At 39.9% G+C, this 20,944-nt stretch overlaps 1 protein-coding gene and 1 long non-coding RNA gene across 6 annotated transcripts in view; both read left to right on the top strand.

Moving 5' to 3' along the window:
- The window catches only part of LOC144337743 (uncharacterized), a 39,364-nt gene extending 18,505 nt beyond the window's left edge, over nucleotides 1-20,859 (top strand). Inside the window, exon 2 of the long non-coding RNA XR_013411227.1 lies at nucleotides 20,554-20,859. This is a non-coding gene — a long non-coding RNA (uncharacterized LOC144337743). The remainder of the gene's footprint in view (nucleotides 1-20,553) is intronic.
- The window catches only part of GLG1 (golgi glycoprotein 1), a 158,848-nt gene that overhangs the window by 58,888 nt on the left and 79,016 nt on the right, over nucleotides 1-20,944 (top strand). The window lies entirely within an intron of this gene.

Here is a 20,944-nt window from a genome sequence, read left to right as displayed (position 1 = left end):
CTTGAAGGAATGAAAAGATACAATTCTGTAAAATCCCAAAAGCATTTCTCAGTTTCCTCTGTCATAGGTCTATGATTAATTTATACTTTTAGTTATTAGTATTCCAAAAAATTACAGCAGAATGTAAGACAGAAGCAATTGTTAAACTGCTTTTCAGTAATAATGATCTATATTTTGGCACACTTTGGCTTTCTCATATCAGAAACCCAAGTAATCTTACCCCAGTGGTTCTTAAACTTGAGCATGCCTTAGATCACCTGGAAACCTGGTTAAAATGCGGATTCCTTGGTCCCAGTTGCAGGTTTTGATTCAGTAGGTCTAGAGTGGGGCTCACAAATTTGCATTTCAGACAAGTGATGCTGATACTGATGCATTTTGAAAGCCACAGTAGCTCATATGGATGTTTTTACATATTTGGGTTGGCCAGGCCAAAGCCCTCTTCAGGTGAATGTTATTTGTTTACAATTCACCTTGCTTTAGGCAGTTTGTGTTAATTATTGTTGTGCAAGGTACAGGAGGGCTGGAAAATGGAGTTTTCATTTACTATTTTAGGTTCAACTTAGTCCTTATCTTAAAAACTTACTGCTTTATATGAAGCAGTTCATAAAACCCATTTTGCCAGCTCAGGACTAATGAAAAACTATTTTTATTACCTATAATTAACCTAATTCAGGAAAAAGAAGCAGGCTTAGGGGAAAGGCTAGCGCTGAGACAAGGAAGCTCAAAAATTGCTTTCCAGGCCGGGCGCGGTGGCTCAAGCCTGTAATCCCAGCACTTTGGGAGGCCGAGACGGGCGGATCACGAGGTCAGGAGATCGAGACCATCCTGGCTAACAAGGTGAAACCCCGTCTCTACTAAAAAATACAAAAAAAAAAAAAAACCTAGCCGGGCGAGGTGGCGGGCGCCTGTAGTCCCAGCTACTCGGGAGGCTGAGGCAGGAGAATGGCGTGAACCCGGGAGGCGGAGCTTGCAGTGAGCTGAGATCCGGCCACTGCACTCCAGCCTGGGCGACAGAGCGAGACTCCGTCTCAAAAAAAAAAAAAAAAATTGCTTTCCTGAAATTAGTATTACCAACCCCAGTATAGCATTTGAAATTGTTATTAGAATTCTTGAACCTAGTTGCTCAAATCTAGGGCTGAGTTTGTAAGGGTTAAATAAGTTGTCCATTAGATTCAACATGCATGATATTTCCAGGGTTGCTCTAACTTCAAACATTAGATCACCTTATTTGATGGGCTGGAGGTGTGTCATTGTGCAAAACTTGAAATAGTGGCTAGAGAGGAATAAGAGATTCCATCCCCCTGATACTGCCTCTCAGCTTCTCACGTCTACTGCCCTTGTTTGGCATTATCAAAACGTGGTATTCCAAAAGCTCTTTCTATACATTTCATCTTTATATTTATAGTATCACTAAAAAAAAAGATTTCATTTAAATCTCTAAATATTTTTTTCAGAAGATTGCTGCCAAGCTTGTCCCCCTCTTGACTTTTGAGTCTTTGTCTTATTTCAAACACTGAGAACAGTTACCTAATTGAGTCTTAAGATTATAAAATCCAGTATTAAAAAAAAATTACAATTTAAAAATATTCTCTTTAATTTAAAAAATTATGTTTTAAATTTAGAGTTTATCATGTTTCATGGCCCAAAATAGCACATTGAGTTTCTGGCATCTTCTCTCCTGCCCGTGCCAATGAAAGCCACACCATATGGTATGACTGCTGTTACTCTAGGAAACCCACACACGGCGGAGACATTGCCAGGCATGAAGCTGAGGCGCTGCTCTCATATGCTTATCTTTGTAAGCCGACATATTGACCAGGATATATTAGGATTCCAGTACATCATGGTATCCTATCAATTGAGACTTCAAGCTCTTTCTCCAACAGCTTCAACATTTGGCCATATTATGAAAACACATATTCTAAGTATCATGGACTGTCTTACTCAACTTCAGAAGAAGCTTTTGAATGACTACTGCAAGAAAGGACAGTACCTTTTAAATGCAATCAATAAGTATTTTAGTGCCCCTTAAGTTCTAGCACCCCTCCACCACTGTGCCCTTTCTTTTTATATTATTTTTATTTTAGAGATGAGATCTTGCTCTGTTGCTCAGGCTGGAGTGCAATGCTGTGATCATGGCTCATTGCAGCCTCAACTTTCCCCGGCTCAAGCAGACTTCCTCTCAACCTCCCAAGTAGCTGGGAGTACGGGTGCTCACCAGCATGCCTGGCTAATTTTTTTTTTTTTTTTCTTTTTGACACAGATGGAGTTTTCCTTTGTTGCCCAGGCTGGTCTTGAACACCTGGACTTGAGTGATCCCCCTGCCTTAGCCTCCTACAGTGGTGGGATTACAGGCATGAGCCACCACGCTCAGCCTCTTTTCCTGTTGTTTATTGTCCATTTTATAGAACAGTCAGTTCATTATGGACTTCATCCAAACGTTTCTCAAGGTTATAAAATTACTATTAAGGCTTTTTAGTATAAAATTAGCAAATTCTCCTAAAAATAAAAGGTGCACAGACTTTGTTCACCAGCTTTGTCTAGTCATACTTCAAACAAATATTGAACGTGCTATGCTAGCTGTACTGGTCACTATGTATAAAAAGATGGAGAAGACAAAATTCTACCTGCAAGGAACATGTAAACAGGTACATGTACAGTACAGTACTTTACTAGAGAGATCGAAAGTACACTATGAGGCCGGGCGCGGTGGCTCAAGCCTGTAATCCCAGCGCTTTGGGAGGCCGAGACGGGCGGATCACGAGGTCAGGAGATCGAGACCATCCTGGCTAACACGGTGAAACCCCGTCTCTACTAAAAAATACAGAAAACTAGCCGGCCGCGGTGGCGGGCGCCTGTAGTCCCAACTACTCGGGAGGCTGAGGCAGGAGAATGGCGTGAACCCGGGAGGCGGAGCTTGCAGTGAGCTGAGATCTGGCCACTGCACTCCAGCCTGGGCAGCAGAGCGAGACTCCGTCTCAAAAAAAAAAAAAAAGAAAGTACACTATGGTCATATCTTGAAGTGACTCATAAAATTAAACTTTCCAAAGACTCAAAAGGAAACTATTAAATTTTTACAGAAGTGCTTATTAGTGTTATTGCCTGATCCATCAAGAAATGCTTGGCTGGGCGCGGTGGCTCACGCCTGTAATCCCAGCACTTTGGGAGGCCGAGGCGGGCGGATCACAAGGTCAGGAGATCGAGACCACGGTGAAACCCCGTTTCTACTAAAAATACAGAAAAAATTAGCCGGGCGCGGTGGCGGGCGCCTGTAGTCCCAGCTACTCAGGAGGCTGAGGCAGGAGAATGGCGTGAACCCGGGAGGCGGAGCTTGCAGTGAGCCGAGATTGCGCCACTGCACTCCAGCCTGGGCGACAGAGCGAGACTCTGTCTCAAAAAAAAAAAAATAAAATAAGAAATGCTTAAAGCTCAGAGAGAAATGTATAAGATTGATTCACTGAACCAACATTGGTTCCTTTGCTAATTGGCAAATGACTGAAAAATTAAATGTTGTTTGGTATTATTATTATTTTGGTGATGGAGTCTCGCTCTGTCACCCAGGCTGGTGTGCAGTGAGGTGATCTCAGCTCACTGCAACCTCCGCCTCCTGGGTTCAAGTGATTCTTCTGCCTCAGCCTCCTGAATAGCTGGGATTACAGTTGCCTGCCACCATGCCCAGCTAATTTTTCTATTTTTAGTAGAGACGAGGTTTCACCATATTGGCCAGGCTGGTCTCAAACTCCTAACCTCAAGTGATTCACCTGCCTTGGCCCTGCAAAGTGCTGGGATTACAGGCCTGAGCTAGTGTACCTGGCCCTGTTATTATTATTTCTAAGAATTGATCATCTAATAGTCTTACGGGAATTTTTAGAGAATTGAGATTTAAATTGAGGCTAAAAGGCCTGAAAAATTGTCCACAATGGAAGTTGTTTGGGAGAAGCTGTTTATGTCAATTTGACCCCAGTAAGCTGTTTTTGGAAGCCTAGAGGTCAGATTTCTGTCAACCAAATAACATGGAATGCCAGTGAATGCCTAGAATTGTGTGGTAGACCAAGCTGTGGTTACTGCCTTCAAAGAACTCTCTTAAATATAAGTGTCTGGACTGTTATCTTAAGAAGAAAACTTCTGCCGGAGACTGCAGAGGTTTTGTGATCAACCAAGGATTTTTCATTTGAATTCAGATATTTTCAGGAAGAATTTAAAGATAGCTATAATTTGGAGCCAAATTTATGCCAGCAAAATCGTTTATGCCATTGCCTGCTCTCTGATGTTGTGGTTGTACCAAGTAAGAATTGGAACACAGGTTCAGAATACTTATTTTCTGGCATCCTATGGCAGATATTTTTAGAATGCAGAGCAGCTAAAGTGCTCGCTGTGAGTCAGGTTCTCACCCAGAAATAGATATTGACTATTGACTTTACAAAAAAAAAAAAAATTAGCTGGGCTTGATGGCACATGCCTATTATCCCAGCTACTCGGGAGGCTGAGGCAGGAGAATTGCTTGAACGCGGAGGTGGAAGTTGCAGTGAACCGAGATCCAGCCATTCTACTCCAGCCTGGGCGACAGAGTGAGACTCCATCTCAAAACAAACAAACAACTTTGGAAACAACTTTGGATTTTTTATTTCTGAATTCTTCTGTTCTGAGAATGCTGTTTTAAACCATCATTAGTGGATTAAATGAATACTTTATATCAAAAGGATACAGCTTTTGGTACCAGAGACAGTTGAAATGATGTCTCTATGGAAATGGGAAATTTTCACAGATGTCAACGTTGTGAGTTGGTGATTATGCTATCAGAGTTTGTCAGAGGGGTTTGGAAAGATAGGACTCTTAATTTTTATGGGAGAAAGGTTGAAAAAATGTATTTTTTCTCTCTTCATCATAGCTCAAATTCAAAGCATTTTCATTCAAAGCATTTTCATGCAATTAATGATTGGCTGCTTCCAAAATATAGCACAAATTAACTGGTAGAACAGGAGTTAGAATGAACAAATTCCATAGTCTTACCCTATGAGTTATTTCCTCACTATTCCAAAAGAATGCTAAATGTGAAAAAATATATATATTTTGTCATAAATAGAAACTGAGCCTTAAGTCAGTCCCCAGATGCAAGACACTTTTGTTGTGTCTAATCTATTTTGGAAGCAATTACTTATGTAAGCTAGATCTGCTCAATCTTAAATTCTAAAGCAAAATGTGATTAGTCATCTTTGGAAAAAGGATCTACTCTTCATTTTTTCTGTTTTTGTTTTTCTGAGCTTTAAAGACAGAATGTATAATTTTGTTAAATAAGCTATTGGTGAAGTAAGGAAAAGATTGATGAGGTGATTTACATGTATAGAAATTGTTTTTGTTTAATTGAGGCGCTACCTCTACACCTCCCTTGGAGGCAAGGGAGCACAACAAAACCAGAAAAGTTTAGGAATTTGTTATCGTCCAAAATGGTATAATAAAATACTGTCTTAAACTAGGGAAGTCAACTTCCTATTCTTATGCACCATTTCTTTGTTCTGGAAGCGGGGGCAGTTCTGGCAACGAGTTGAGCAAATTATTTTGCTAGGTCTAGTGTTGTGATCCTTTGCTCAGTGGTAAGTCTTTGGGGGAAGGAAGGCTTCTCTCTCTTTTCAAACTTTATTAAAATGGTGGGTCCAGATTATCACATGTTACCCACTTCTAGTCATGGATCCTTTTTTTTTTTTGTGAGATGGAGTCTCACTCTGTCACCCAGGATGAAGTGCAGTGGCACGATCTCGACTCACTGCAACCTCTGCCTCCAGGGTTCAAACGATGCTTCTGCCTCGGCCTCCCAGGTAGCTGGGATTACAGGTGCCTGTCATGCCTGGCTAACTTTTGTATTTTTAATAGAGACGGAGTTTCACTGTGTTGGCCAAGGTGGTCTCAAACTCCTGACCTCAGGTAATCTACCTGCCTTGGCCTCCCAAAGTCCTGGGATTACAGGTGTGAGCCACCACGCCCAGGCTAGTCAGGGATCCTTCTGGTCATAAATTCTTATCTTTGTTTATGGCCTACACTAAAGTTTCGGAAGTCTTAAGTCAAACCCTTGTATTTTATTTAATTAATTTTTTGAGACAGAGTCTTACTTTATGACCCAGGCTGCAGTGCTGTGGTGCGATCTCTGCTTACTGCAGTCTCTGTCTCCTAGACTCAAGTGATCCTTCCACCTCACCCCGCACCCAAGGGAACTGGGACTACAGGCACATGCCACCACGCCTGACTAACTTTTGTATTTTTTGTGGAGATAGGGTTTCATCATGTTGCTCAGAATGGTCTGGAACTCCTGGGCTCAAGCAATCTGCCCACCTCAGCCTCCCAAAGTGCTGAGATTACAAGTGGGAGCTACAAAACCTTGTGTTTTAGACATTAGATTTCTCAGTACTCTTCTGAAGAATAGTAATTGTGATTATGAAATTTTCAAAGATACTATGGTAAGATCTGAGTGTCTTTGAAAGAATTATAGTAGTGTAGCTGAGGACTTCCTTTTATACTGCTTTGTACTACCTGTTCACAGGTGACTGTCAGGTGATTTCAGTAACAAACTCAGACAAATGCGTGACATTTAAACAGAGTTATTGAAGTCTTTGATCTTGCTTTATTAAACTTGACCAGTTGGTGACATTTACTTTTACAAAATTAATCAACATGATTTTGATATGAGAGAATTATATTGACTGGAAGTGGTAGGCATGAAACATTTGCTAAGTAAAACTTAGAAGAGAGATCTTAGTTGACCAATACCCTCTTGGTTTGTTTGCATGTTAAAAGATGTCTGCATCTGAACAGTTGAACTTAAATACAAAGTTGAACTTAAATGCAAAGGTTCTTTAGAACTTTAAAAGGCATGGGCCAGGCACTGTGGCTCACGCCTGTAATCCCAGCACTTTGGGAGGTCGAGGTGGGTGGATCACAAGGTCAGGAGTTCGAGACCAGCCTGGCCAATATGGTGAAACCTCGTCTCTACTAAAAATACCAAAAAAAATTAGCCGGGCGTGGCAGCACATGCCTGTAATCCCACCTACTCGGGACGCTGAGGCAGGAGAATTGCTTGAATCCGGGAGGCAGAGGTTGCAGTGAGCTGAGTTCGCGCCACTGCACACCAGCCTGGGTGACAGAGCGAGACTCCATCTCAAAAATAAATAAATAAAAATAAAAGACGGGGTGAACAAAACCCAAACTAATCCTCTGATGTTTACTTAAAAACAAAAACCTAAATGAAATTCAAAATAGATATCCGAATCTAGATTTGTGTATAAACGTTAGATGGAGAGATTAGGGTCTGGAACAGACAAATTCCACACGTACTTTTTGTGGCTCAGAAGACTTGGTGGAGTGGGCGAGGCAAGGTGGCTCATGCAGGTAATCCCAGCACTTTGAGAGGCTGAGGTGGGTGGATCCCTTGAGCCTAGGAGTTCGAGACCAGCCTGGGCAACATGGTGAAACTCCGTCTCTCCAAAAATACAAAAAATAACCAGGTGTAGTGGCATGTGCCTGTAGTCCCAACTACTAGGGAGGTTGAGGTGGGAGGGTCACTCGAGGCTGGGAGGTTGAGGCTTCAGTGAACCAAGATTGTACCACTGTGCTCCAGCCTGGGCGACAGAGCGAGACCCTGTCTCAACAAAAACAAGAATATTTGGTGGAGTGATTTAAATACTGTTTTTCCATTAGGATGAGATCTTTCCACCAGAATTTCCTGAATTTATTCCTTTTTTCTAGTTTATCCTAATGTAATTGAACTAACTTAAACTGAAGTTGCCTTCCTGTAGCCAAGAATCTACGTACCTACAAACTTATTCCTGAAGTTGGCTTTAATAAAACACTTCTTTTGTATTTTTTCTTATTTTGAGGTTGATTTATTTTGGGATTGGGGCAATGTAGAATTAACACTCTTCTAGAAGTATACAGTAATTATTACAATCATAGATTATATTTATTACGTACTTACTATGAGCATTGTGCTAGGTGCTTTACATATTTTGCTGCACTTAGGCTTACGAATGTTAAATAATGGCCAGGCACGGTGGCTCATACCTGTAATCCCTGCACTTTGGGAGGCCAAGGTGGGCGGATCATGAGGTCAAGAGATTGAGACCATCCTGGCCAAAATGACGAAACCCTGTCTCTACTATTCAGTACAAAAATTAGCCGAGCATGGTGGCGCGTGCCTGTAATCATGAGGCTGAGGCAGGAGGGTCGCTTAAACCTGGGAGGCGGAGGTTGCAGTGAGCCCTGATCACGCTATTGCACTCCAGCCTGGGCGACAGAGTGAGGCTCCATTTCCAAAAACCAACCAAACAAACAACAAAAAACAAAATTAGCCAGGTGTGGTGGCACATGCCTGAGACAGGAGAATTGCATGAACCCAGGAGGCAGAGGCTGTGGTGGACGGAGGTTGTGGTGAGCCGAGATTGTGCCTTTGCACTCCAGCCTCAGCAACAAGAGTGAAAATCTGCCTCAAACAAAACAAAACAAAACAAACAAATGTAAATAATTTGTCCAAGATATTGCAGCTAGTACCCGGAAGAGCCCAAATTTGTTCCCAGATCTCTCTTTCCACAATTTATGCTGCATAGCCAAACCTATAGATTGTATAGCACTATAGGTTTTGTATAGTACTTAGAAGTACTTAGGAATCTTCTTTGTTTTTCCATTAATGCAGATGAACATTCTTTATTGGGGAGGTAATACATTTTCAACCGTTGACATACTTATGTTTTAAAACAGTAATTCTAAAAGGATCTGCATCTGTTCTGCCCATCTTCTTTCACTTCTCCAAGCCATTTCTATAACAGTATTTTCCCTTCCTTGAAAAGGTAGTCATCTGTTTTTCTGGAATTAGATTTGCAGTCACTTGGGGTCAAGCTGTCTTGCTTGTTATTCCACCCCCCCCCCAATTCTAACTGAAACTCAGGGAATTAGAATTTGTTCAGGTCGGGTAGTGATCCCTGGCTCAGGTGGAGTACCATCAGCAGGATTCTTCCGGTCTTTTGTACTTTGTACTTTGTTTTCAAAATCAGTTAATTTCATAATAGAAAATTAGCACTTTAAAAGGCACAGATGTGATTTGGAGATTATGGGTAATTCTTAGATTGCATCTTTGTTAATATTTACATTAGTTTATCAGTATTTCCTAAACTATAATAGAGTTGGATATAGCTGTAATTATTGATGTATACCTTTTTTCTACCAACTGTAGAATGATGTTATCTAAGCAAGAAGAAATGTAGGGACCTTTTGAGGATTTTATCAGATTTTTATGCACGTTACTAACATTTGCAAAACCAGAAGATTCCAGGTTTTTTTAGAGATGAGTTCTCACTTTGTTGTCCAGGCTGGAGTGCAGTAGCTATTCACAGGCTCTAACATAACACATTACTGCCTCCAACTCGTGGTCTCAAGAGTGCTGTCCACCTCAGCCTCCCAAGTAACTGGGACTTCAGGCATGAGCCACTGAGCCTGGCCTGATTCTGTTTTTAAAATATATTAATTTTTTTTCCCCAGTTTAGCCCTGGTCTCTTTCTTTGAGCTACTCGTCTTTCAGAATTGTGCAGTGAGGTGTGCTGTCTTAATTCAGATGGAAGTGTGCTCCCTGAATCCAAGCTGTACTCTTCAGAAACACCAGTAATTTGCACTGGGTTATACAGAAAGAGTTCTGCACGTTCTGGCAGCTCAGCTCCATTTGCTCTTGCTTAGGCCAGTTCAAGTAAACAATGCACTCACCACGGGTCAGTATGGAAGAATTATGGCATGTGCAGGTACTTGGGTCTGGGGCATGAGAAATTATATTTAATTTCAGGACTTTTTCGCATCCTGTAATCTTACATCTCTCCTTTGTATTTTATTTTCAAAATTATAGAAGTAACATAGTTGGATTGGTGGTATGAGTTGCATTGACAGAATCATTCCCGATTTACTGGGTGTAAACATTAATGGTGTCAGATGTCTGGAAATTTTTTCTTTTAGTCTAGTTTTTTCTTTCTTTCTTTCTCTTTCTTTCTTTCTTTCTTTCTTTCTTTCTTTCTTTCTTTCTTCCTTTCTTCCTTTCTTCCTTTCTTCCTTTCTTCCTTCCTTCCTTCCTTCCTTCCTTTCCTTTCCTTCCTTTCCTTCTTTTCCTTCCGTTCCTTCCTTTCCTTCCGTTCCTTCCTTTCCTTCCTTTCTCTCCTTCCTTCCTTCCTTCCTTCTTTCTTTCTTTTTCTCTCTTTCCTTCTTTTCTTTCTTTTCATCCTTTCTTCCTTTCCTTTCCTTTGCCTTTTCCTTTTTCCTTTTTTTCTTTTTTCTTTTTCCTTTCTCCTTTCTCCTTTCTCCCTTCCCTCTTCCTTTTGAGACAGAGTCTCACTCTGTCGCCCAGGCTGGAGTGCAGTGGTATGATCTCTGCTCACTGCAACTTCTGCCTTTTGGGTTCCAGTGATTCTCCTGCCTTGGCCTCCCGAAGTAGCTGGGATTACAGGTACCTGCCACCATGCCCAGCTAATTTTTTTGTATTTTTAGTAGAGATGGGATTTCACCCTGTTGGCCAGGCTGGTCTTGGAAATCCTGATCTCAGGTGATCCACTCGCCTCGGCCTCCCAAAGTGCTGGGATTACAGGCATGACCCACCGCGCCCGGCCTAATCTAGTTTTCTACTTTGCATTTGGCTATAGTAGCTACTGATTTGACAAATTTGTACCTTTGTTCAGCTGTCCCAAATCATATGACAGGGCAAAGAAAGAAAGAATATAAAGGATGCCATATCAAAGTTGATAATTCTGTTCATTATTCATACAGTGCCCTTCAGAGAATTTTTTCACCCTGCATTCTAAAACTCCCATGTAAAAGTTAGCTATACTGTTCAAACCAGATCATCAGATGGTTCATGTGCTTTTCTTAGAGTAGAACTGTCAGTCTAGGACTCCAAGAGGGCAGATTGCTACCTGCTATGTCTCAGAGGATGTAAATATATCATATTTCCTCCCTGCCACCACCCCTTTGAAATAGTGGAAGGGGGAAGAATAGGAAAATACGAACTGGGGAAGTGCGTCCCCAGTCGTGAAGATGTATTCTAAATATTTTCTGAGGTGTGTATGTATATCCTAAACTGGAATAACCTTTTATTTTTGTTTCTTTTTTTACATGTGATATAAAAATTTAAAAGTGCAAAGAATATGTAGTAAAAATAAGTCTTTTTAAGTATCCTTTCAAAAATAATCGGTACACATACAATAAAACATGTGTGTCAGGTATTTTGAATTCTTATTCTTTGCCTGTATGAAGCATGGCCTCTTGGATAGCAGTAACGTTTTTGTTATTTAAAATGGTTAGATTTTTATACAGAGAATGACAGGCCAGTGGTAGCATATATTTGCAAAGCCTTCTATAATATTTGAAGGCCTTCTACATAACTTTTCTCCTGGTGCTTATAACAGCCCCATGAGGTAGGTAAAGCAGGATTTACCTGTTTTATCTAAACGAAATTTGAAGCTTAAAGAATTAAGTGACTTCATCAAGGTTGTTATGCGATGAATGTGCAGTGGAACTGGAATCAAAACCCAAGTCTTTGGCTGTTACTCCAGAATTCTTGTTTCAATTTTGCCTCTCAAACATGATAGCTTGAGGGGATCCATTATCCTGTATCTTCTTTTATGAGATGTGAAAAATACCGTGAGTAGCTAATTTTAGGTTTTGTTTGTTTGTTTTGTTTTGTTTTTTTGACAGAGCCTTGCTCTGTCACCTAGACTGGAGTGCAGTGGTGTAGTCTTGGCTCACTGCAGCCTCTGCCTCCCGGGTTCAAGCAATTCTTCTGCCTCAGCCTCCTGAGTAGCTGGGACTACAGGCGCGCGCCATCATGCCTGGCTAATTTTTGTGTATTTAGTAGAGACAGGGTTTCACCATATTGGCCAGGCTGGTCTTGAACACCTGGTCTTGTGATCTGCCCACCTCAGCCTCCCAAAGTGCTGGGATTATAGACATGAGCCGCCGCACCCAGCAGAATTTTTATACTGTATTTTGGTAGTAGTGGTGTTGTAGTTATAGCGTCAAAGTTCAGAAATATGACCTTTTTGATGTATTTCCTACAAAGCAGTTTATAAACATTAGTGCCACTTTCATTACATGTGGACACCATAACTGACTGTATTCAGGCAACTGAGCAGTGAAAGCAAGGCCTTTTATCTCTTGATAGCTGTGTGCCTGCTGTGGCTAGCAGCCAAAGGGATAAACCTGTCCAAGGTTCTTCCCTTCTGTGCCAAAGTGGAATCTGAACAAGCATTTGATAGAGTGCCTGACTCTCTTTCCTTCTCCCATCATTTAGGTAAAAATGCTTAACACCAGCACCAAACTGTATTCTAGATTTCTAAGTCATCTCCTATGGAGAAAAAATGAATGGTGGGTGGAAAAAGTTTTCAGATAGTAGACTGTCATGGGGATGATTTTTTAGTCCCAACAGACTAAAAACTCTTGTCATTGCAAAACAATCCTTACGTTTCTTAAATGTTAGGCAGCCCCAGATGGGAATTTGATGAAAACATTGGCTGAGCTCTGTATATGAAAAGGAGTATCTCTTTAAGTGTTTCTCTGAAGGGATGGCCTATCTCCTATTGTTTATAAGCACTGTGTTTCTAATTCCTGGTAGTAAAATAAATGGGAAATGTGAGGAGAGAGTTTACAGTTTTTTCATATATAGCAGAAAAAATTACGTTTTTGTAATTTACATTTTATAAAATTTACAGTTTATACTTACAAAATTTACATTTAATACTTTATAAAATGTATATAATAAATATATTTATTTTTATATTCATGGGTTAATAAAGGTTATAATCCAATGTAAAAGTCATTACATTTGCCATAATGTAATGATTCAGTTTTTGTTCGGTAACTAGATTGCTCTGTGTGTGTGTGTGTGTGTGTGTGTGTGTGTGTGTGTGTGTATGTATATATGTATTTTTTTCACTCACAGGTCAACCATGAACTATATTCTTATTTGTTATTTTTTATTTCCTGCTGTAGGCATAGAAGATGAGAAATTATACTAATTTGAATATTTCCATTTGGTTAGTTTAACTAGTGTTGTTAGAGTTTTCTTAAACAAAAATAAGATGTAATTTGACTTCTCAAAGTAAAGTTTGGGGCAAAACGTCTTCTCTAGGGAGATGGATCTTTCTGTCGGGGAGTCAGGAGTTAGTCTTTTTTTAGGGGTGGAAGGAGGTCAACCATTAGGTCCAAAGTGGTGGTTTGAGTAATTAGCATTTGCTGTGTGTTTTCATATTTTCAGAATAGGAATATAACTTCACTGAAGATGACTTAATTAGTACTTGATAAAGCTGAAAGTCCTGTTAGTATATTTATACCTATGAGTAAGTATGCTCTCTGAATCATTCTGTTAATTCCCAGTGTAAAATTACATATACCCTTTTTTTTTATTAGAATTAAAGAGCATTGAGGAGATTTTTCATTTTAAAGGTACAAGACAAGTTTTAACCTTAACATAGCCCACTCACGGTTCTGTATTTATGTGAGACCTTCTAAGAACCAGGGATAAATGGGCTCTAATTTGTCTGTGAGGGTCTTGCCTGTCTATCTTTAAAACTTAACGTGTTCCTATAGGAGTGAGTAACTATGTAATATTTGACAACTGTTATCCCACTGCCCACTTGGGAAGCACACAAATAGTAAAAGTAAAAGAAATTATCACACTGTGTTTAGCATGACGTCTTAATTTGAACTATGAGAAACCATTATTGGACCAATGTTGGGATTTTCACTAAAGCCTTGTTATCCTAGCATGTGTTAGGAGATGTCAAATGAATAAGCCTAGGAGTGATTGTCGTGGGGTCCCTCACTTTTCCTGCCGTTGGCACAGAATGTGCCTTTCCAACACCACCCACAGCCTAGTAGTGCTCCACCCTGCACAGCCTACCTCTCATCTGCCTCAACGTGCACACAACAGCCTTAACCAAACCATAACCACCTCTGAGACTTAATTCAAATGTACCCTCCTCCATGAAACCTTCTCTGACTGACTTTATTGCCATACTCATCTCATAGGGTTAGCGGTGCTTCTTTCCTTCTTTAAAATATCAGATCCCCTTTCCCCCTAAAAACTTCACATTCAGACTTGTATGATGATTAGATATGCACTTGAGAGCCAGTTTCTGTATCTCATGCCTTTTTAAGAAAAAAAAAAAAATCTCAATCTCCCGTTGGACCTGTACAGTGACTCCTTTTTGAAAAGGTGGTTGAACATTAAAGACTTAAATAAAAGCAGCTACAACTCTTTAGTGAATCAGAGCATTGTTGGAAGGCATAAAGCCTGTGCTGATCACTGTCCTTTTGGAAAAAAAATAAACTATCCCTGGGTACAAATAAGAAAAATAAATTCTGATAGAGCCACAATAAGGCACTAAGAGGAAAGTAGTTCTAAACCTGAGGATTGAGATTCCATTTAGACTTGCTCAGGAAAGTTTCCCAGTGGTAAAAGATTGGGCTTATTTTGTTAGATACCAGCTACATTATCTTCATTGTCTTTGGGACTTTGGACCAGGTTAATAAATGAATTGTTCATATGATGGGAAGTTACTGGGTTCTTAATGAATAAACTCCCAGAAGACTTGACTTACTACTGCAGCAGAGTGTCTCCAATGGAAAGGAGGCATTAGGTCATCGCTTGCTTTCAAATTTTTCTAAGGCCATAGAAGCACTGACACTGTTGGCATCTTTTGTTTGTTTTCTCCTGGGGGATTCATAAACAAATCTATTGTCACTTAATTTAGTAACAGGTGTCTTAGAAAAAAGACCCTATTCCTTTATGTGATCTGATGTAGTTCAACTTCAGTGGAAACTGTAGAATGTTCCATATTTTAGACAATATCCAACTCCCAAGCATTTCTGTTTCAGAAACTGGGACACCTTCCAAGATAGCTTTATGAATCCTTTAATTTCTCCTGCCAGACTCATTAACTCAGCCTGTTCACCTTGGGGAAATCATAGTTCCAGACTTTCTGTAAAAACCCTCCTAAGTGAATGTGGTAGTTGATTTGAGAACATTCAGACTCAAGCTTTCCAGTAGTTTATTCTGAAACCTGTTTGTTGTGACTTTGACTAGCAGAGAATAAGGTGAAAGAGTAGTAACCATCATAATATACATTATATAAATACAAATTATCTACCTTTAAAAAAAGTTGAAATTCAGTAAGTACATTTTTAAATTCCACATCTCAGATTTTATAGACTCCTAAAGCTGGAAAGAACCGCAACCAGTGTTTGACCAGTATTTCTTAATTTTTTTCTTGTCTTGTGGATCCTTTTGAGATTATGATAGCTGTTGTGGATATTCTTCTCAGAAGAATATACATACACACAAATGCTTGCATTCAATTTCAAGATATCTCAGACTCCCAAAGCCTGTTCATGGATTCCCATTCTAGTTCAAAGCCTAGGCCGGGCGCGGTGGCTCAAGCCTGTAATCCCAGCACTTTGGGAGGCCGAGGCGGGCGGATCACAAGGTCAGGAGATCGAGACCACAGTGAAACCCCGTCTCTACTAAAAATACAAAAAATGAGCCGGGCACGGTGGCGGGCGCCTGTAGTCCCAGGTACTCAGGAGGCTGAGGCAGGAGAATGGCGGGAACCCGGGAGGGGGAGCTTGCAGTGAGCCGAGATCGCGCCACTGCACTCCAGCCTGGGCAACAGCGTGAGACTCCGTCTCAAAAAAAAAAAAAAAAAAAAAAAAACAAAGCCTATCGTTAGGGGTTTAGAGAAGTTAAGTGATGTACCTAAAGTCACACAGCTTCTATAGCTAAATACTATAGAAAAGTGGCAGGGTTCTTTTTTGTTTTCTGGTTTTTGTGGGGTTTGTTTTGCTTTTTGACCGTTTCCTGCTGCACTCATCATGTTCTTTATTGAAGTCAAGCAGGTGTCTCCAAGTACTTGGTGCTTTTCCCTTTACTGCCTTTGTTTGCTATATCGTTTATACAGCATTACCCAAGTTCCTTCTCTGTTTTAGTCACTGATGCATTGGGATGGGGTATGTGCATAGTTCTCTTCATTTTCTCATTCTTCCATTTATAATAGTTTATTTATTGATACTAATATATGCAACATCAAGAATCACTTCTCTCATATTTGGTCATTAAATTAGCAGCTGTTTATGATGCTTTTCATAACTTTTTTTCTTACAGTTTTCCATTGTAAGAGGACAGTTTTATTTCCAATGAGTAAACACTTGATGTAAGAGACCTTCCTTTTTGAAGCCCAGATTTCTATCTCCAGCATAAGGAGTAGCTGATAATTGCGACATAGCTCAGCTTCTAATTTGAAGGAGCCAGCACTTTGCCCTGGGTTTGAAGAGTGCAGGTAGAGGCAGGAATCTTAATGATGGGTTGAAGTTTTTTTCCTCTATCTTGGTCATGTTCTTCCTATCATTTGAAAAATTAGTAACCATACCCCCCAGTAGATAGATACTTATAAAATATTAGTTACACCCATGTTACATGCATTATAAAAATACATTAAAACGTAAAGGATAAGCTTTTTTAAAAACAGAAGCTCTGTTATTTTCTTCCTGCCCACCAAAGGATCCTTAACTTTTTCCTTGAGGAATCCACTCCTTTTTGGAGATCACTCTTCTAATTCTTTAGGCCTATATCAAGTCCCTCCTCTTGGTTGTTTGATTTCACTATTTTAACTGTACAACTGGATTGTAAACAACTTGAGATTAGAGACCAGATAGAGTCTTGTCTTTGTATCTTGCAACAATACCTAGCACAGTTTTGAGTTCATCATCATTATTCAAAATATACTTCTTGGCTAATTCTTGGGATCATCTCAGAGCATTATTTTACTATTACCAAAGAGGAAGAAAAAATCCTCAGTTTTATCTTATTTTAGTAATTCTGGGTGTTATTCCTCATGCTATTCATCTTCTAGGATTAGAGACACGTGAGCCTATCTGCACTTACAGTTTTGTGGAAATAGATGTACTTTATCTGAAGAAGTGGTTTAATTGGGAAACAATGAGAATGGTGCAGTATGAGAACCAAACCTGAATCAGTACCCGCATCTGTTTTCATTCCTTGAAATTTCTGTTCATTATTGGTTCTTTATCAAATGACTGAGTGCCAAAGCGTAGTGTTTTCTTTTTATTTATTTATTTTTATTTACTTTCTCGAGTTCATTTATGCTGACATATTGATGCACCCACCATTTCCGGGGTGGTATAAAGTACTCCTTTGTATTTCATATTTTGTAGTCTCTGTTCTGTTCCTCTAAACCACCACTGTGTTACTGGATTCTAAAAACCCTTCTAAATTTCTGAAATTAATTGTTCACAATTACGCTTAACAATTCTTCCTAACGATTTGGTTCCATGAATCTCAAAGACCTAACACCATAACCTTGTTCTTAGGGTATTCCTAGTCTATCATCTTTTCTTTCTGGGTACAGAAACTAAACCTAGGAAAAGGCTGAACGTACTGGTTCATGCTTGTGGTCGTAGCACTTTGGGCGACTGAGGCAGGAAGATCACTTGAAACCAGAAGTTTGAGATCAGCCTAGGCAACATAGCAAGACCTGGTCTATACAATAAAAATTTTAAAATCTAACCAACCATCATGGCACGTGCCTTTAGTCTGAGCTACTAGGGAGGCTGAGGCAGGAGGATCAATTAAGCCCAAGAGGTGAAGGCTGTATTGAGCCATGATGGTGCCATTGCCCTTCAGCCTGGCAACAGAACAAGACTCCATCTCAAAACCAAATGAATGAATGAATACAAAAATAAAACCCATTTATAGTCAGTTGCAAATCAATAGGAAGAGAGATGAAAAGCAAGCACTGGTGCCCGGATTTGCACTTTTGTGTCTCCATGGATTATGTCATTTTTTCAAGAGCACTACATTAGTGCTCTTGCTTTCTAATATAATTCACTAATTTTAGATCATAGCTGTTTCAGGTTCTAATTTAAAGGCTTTGATATTTTTATTTTATTTGTTTGATAGATATATTAGGCATTTTTTCTTCATAACAGACACCCTCAGTATTTCATGGGCTTAACTTGGGGCTTGTTTTTCTTGCCCATGAGTTATTCAAGATGGCTTTGCTTCAGGCTACAGGTTGAGGGTTAAGTTCAGGTCTGCTCCACGGGTCTCTCCTTTTCTTTGTACTACCATGTTCTCATGGGGAATGGCAGGGGTGCAGGAATACAGGCCAAACTACCCAGGCACATTTAAATTCTCTTCTCATATTGTCTCTCCTAAAACTCCATTGGCCCGAGCACATCAGTGACCTATATTATATTATGTTGCATTAACAGTATTACTAAGCACACAGTACTGCACCTCTTAGGAAGGAATGACATCATCCATGGAGACTCAATTAACTGCAAATGTGGACTCCAGTGCTTGCTTTTCATCTCTTTTGCTATGTTGATTTGCTCAACTTCAGTGGAGCCAGGTGTATACTCAGTTTATAGCAGGAGGCGGTACAGACTTACAAAACAGAGGATCTAGATGTAAAATCCTATGCAAGCGAAAAATTGGGAGAAATAATCTAATCTCCCGCTGTAGGGAAGTAAATCATTAAAACAGTAATTAATTTGCTGATATAGTCCTGTGGACTGTAAACATGACAATAATTTTCTTTCTATGGGGAGCTTACATTTTATTTGACTACATTTTTTTTGAAAATTCTCTATTGCTCTAAATTTCTTTCAAGAATGACCCTTTAATCCAAAATTGTTGTTTAGTAGAAATGAGTATAAGTAGAGAAGACTGATATTACTTGCTTTCCATGCCTTGTTTGAGAAAGAACTAGAATTGCTAATTGATTGGGAAAACTTAAATGATAGATTTTAAAAGGATAGTATAGAAAACTGCCTAAGTAAAAGCATTCTGTCAATAAACTATTAGAGATATAAGTTAAACTTCAAATTGAGGTAGTGGGAACAGAGTTAAGCTAGGTTAACTCAGCGTGGAGGCTGATTTCTGAGACTCAGAAAGGCACCTTAAAAAGGCATTGAAGTATCTGCTGTTAGACAAGTAGGGAGAAAGCTGAAAATTACTGAGTTATATAATACAACCTTATGATTACCTAGCAACCTAATTAAAGTCAATGTTAATGTATGTTGTAAGTATAAAGATGAGTTTGTACGTTGCTAATACTTACTGAATTCTGCAGTGGAATTAATAGTTCCATAGGGAAACCATTTTTTTCTTGAAATAATGCTGGGTGTGGCCACTTGATTTGTTGTATTTTCTTTATTGCCTTATCTTTATCCTTGAACAGAAAACATCTGTTTATTTTTAAAGTAGCATGTTTTGCTACCTAAATTGATAATATTTAAGTTATAGACACACAGAATTCACTGTATATAAACAGATTATTTAAACAGGTTAGAATACTATGGAAACTCAAAATAAATTGTGCTTTTTTTTTTTTTTTTTGGAGACGGAATCTTGCTCTGTTGCTCAGGCTGGAGTGCAATGATGCAATCTCAGATCACTGCAATCTCTGTTTCCTGGGTTCAAGCAATTCTTCCACTTCAGCCTCCCGAGTAGGTGGGACTACAGGCATGTGCCACCACGCCTGGCTAATTTTTGTATTTTTACTAGAGATGGGGTTTCACTACGTTGGCCAGGCTAGTCTTGAACTCCTGACCTCAAGTAATCTGCCTGCCTTGGCCTCCCAAAGTGCTGGGTTACAGGTGTGAGCCACTGCGCCCCACCAGGAAGTGGTGCCTTATTATGGTGTGTTTTATTGCAGTTGTGTCTCCTTTGAAGGCACGAACAAGGAAACTAAAGGAGATATGTATTGCAAAACTATGTAATATTATGTGAAACCTAGTCCACCCTTTTTTCTGTCATGGAATTGAAATTTCTTTCTCTCTCTGTTTTTTTTTTTTTTTTGGAGATGGAATTGCTCTGTGGCCCAGGCTGGAGTGCAGTGGTGCAGTGGTGCGATCTTGGCTCACTGCAAGCTCTGCCTCCTGGGTTCACGCCATTCTCCTGCCCCAGCCTCCCAGAGTAGCTGGGATTACAGGTGCCCGCTACCACGCCCGGCTAATTCTTTTGTATTTTTAGTAGAGATGGGGTTTCACTGTGTTAGCCAGGATGATCTTGATCTTCTGACCTTGTGATCCACCTGCCTTGGCCTCCCAAAGTGCTGGGATTATAGGCGTGAGCCACCACACCCCGCCTGAAAGTTCATTTTATCTCTGGTTTGTGTATCTGGCTTTACAAAGCAAATGTATTCATAGGAATATATTTCCAAATGTTTAAAAAAAAACTTTTTGTTATTAATTATAGACTCACAGGAAGTTTCAAAAACAGTACCTAGAGGTCTTATGTACCCATCACGTAGCTTCTCCCAATGGTGACATTAGGCCAATTTAAAAATCATTGATGGGGGCTGGGAATGATAACTCATGCCTTAATCTCAGCTGTTTGGGAAGCTGAGGTGGGTGGATCACTTGAGCCGAGAGTTCGACACCAGCCTAGGCAACCTGGTCTCTATAAATAATACCAAAAATGTCAGCTGGGCTTTTGCGCCTGTAGTCCCAGCTACTCAGGAGGCTGAGGCCAGAGGATCATCTGAGCCCAGGAGGTTGAGGCTGCAGTGAGCCATAATTGCGCCACTGCAAGGCAGCCTGGGTGACAGAGTGAGATCCTGTCTCAAAAAAAAAAAAAAATTGAGGGACTTTCTCTGCACTCTATAATAAACCTGAATTACAACGTGTCCTGTACGGATCCTTATGTCATTGTTGCTTTATTTATTGCTTTAGCACATTCTTCTTCACTCTCCCCATCTTCACACTGTACCATTGATTGGGAAGGGATTAAGTCTCATGTACCTTTCTGGTACATTTCTCCCCAACAGCCTAAAAGATATGCAAGCTCCATTTTACTGCTTATGTTGAAGAAGCATATTTGGTTGAATATTCAGATTTCTTGTTTTGAGTT

Source organism: Macaca mulatta, chromosome 20 (assembly GCF_049350105.2).
Source record: "Macaca mulatta isolate MMU2019108-1 chromosome 20, T2T-MMU8v2.0, whole genome shotgun sequence".
Lineage (NCBI taxonomy): Eukaryota > Metazoa > Chordata > Mammalia > Primates > Cercopithecidae > Macaca > Macaca mulatta.
This window is presented reverse-complemented; position numbering and strand designations above follow the sequence as displayed.